At 32.8% G+C, this 1,459-nt stretch overlaps 1 non-coding gene across 1 annotated transcript; it reads right to left on the bottom strand.

Moving 5' to 3' along the window:
- Window positions 1-1,383: 1,383 nt before the first annotated feature.
- Window positions 1,384-1,459, bottom strand: TRNAR-CCU (transfer RNA arginine (anticodon CCU)). Its single transcript has one exon. It is a non-coding gene; the product is annotated as a tRNA-Arg (tRNA).

The following is a 1,459-nucleotide window of genomic DNA, read 5'->3' as shown; positions in this document are numbered from 1 at the left end:
TGTGGACGTCCCAAAAAGAAAAGATAGGAAGTTGTTTCGTGGACGGAGGGAGTATTAATTTCAAAGGAAAAAATCTAAATTAAAAAAAAATGATGAGTTGTCGTGCCAAGTAAGCTCGAACGTACGAGTTTTAATACTATAAAAAATAGTGTTATCCAAGGCTAATCGAAACTGAATGAACCAATCCGTGGTTAACAGTCTGAGCCTCAAACTGTTGACCACATGACCAGAACCAGTTAAGGACTTGATTTTTGGAACCACGAAACCGACGGTTAACTGCCGGCCGAACTGGCGGTTTGGATATCACCGGTTAACCGCTCAAAACTGACGACTTTATGATTTTAATTAATTTTTATATTTTTATTTTCATATCAAATTCAATACTAGTATAATTTATTTGAAGATGTAATTTGTAATTTTTTTTTTACTTTGAATTCAATAAAAAATCGATTTTTTTATATTCCAAGTGTTAATGTGTTGTAATTTTATTTCGTTTATAGTGTTTTCAATAATTTCATTAGATGTAATGTATTACATAATGTAATTTTATAAGAAAAATATATATAATACATCATATATATAGGGAGAGGTTCAAATAAGAACCACTAAATAAAATTAGAACAGAGAACCATTTTAAACCATTCGATCATCAAGATCTACGGTGGATGCATCATCTTGGTGGATGAATGCAGATCCTGGGTTCGAATCCTGAAGGGAGCAAAAAAATTATTATTTTCGGATGCATTAAATTTAATAGTGAATGCATTAATTTATATAGTAGATGCATTGATTTTAATGGTTCTTATGTTCTCACGATAAGTGTGGTTCTCACTATAACCGCACCCCATATATATATATATATATATATATATATATATATATATATATATATATATAAGATGAAAATCGATTTTCGGCTCAGCCCGGAACTGGCCTTTCTCCCCCTCTTTACGGGCCTATTACGATTCGTTTTTCTGATGAATTATAAACTGTCGGTTTAAATCCGATATCAACGATTTCCAATCCTTGTGCAACTCTAATCACGTATACATACTATTAACTCAAAATCTAAAACTAAAAAAGAAAAATGAAGGAAAAGCAAAATAAGAAGAAGAAAAAAGAGGAGAAGAAAAGGCAAAATAAGAAAAATAATACTCCCTCCGTCCCAAACGAAATGTCCTATTACGAAATGTCCTATTTCTTTTCGGCACGGAGATTAAGAAATATGTATAAAGTAGATAAAGTGGGTTAGTGGAAATTATTTAAATATTAAGTATAGAGAGAGTGTATTGCCAAAAAATGAAATATGACATTTCGTTTGGGACGGCCCAAAAAGGAAAACATGACATTTTGTTTGGGACGGAGAGAGTAGTAGATGATAATCGCGCCAGGTAGGGGTCGACGAACCTACGACTTTCTGCTTAGGAAACAGACGCTCTATCCACTGAGCTACAAGCGC

This window comes from Salvia miltiorrhiza, chromosome 4, assembly GCF_028751815.1.
Source record: "Salvia miltiorrhiza cultivar Shanhuang (shh) chromosome 4, IMPLAD_Smil_shh, whole genome shotgun sequence".
NCBI lineage: Eukaryota > Viridiplantae > Streptophyta > Magnoliopsida > Lamiales > Lamiaceae > Salvia > Salvia miltiorrhiza.
The sequence above is the reverse complement of the archived record's forward strand: the minus strand, read 5'-3'. Positions and strand labels throughout refer to the sequence as shown.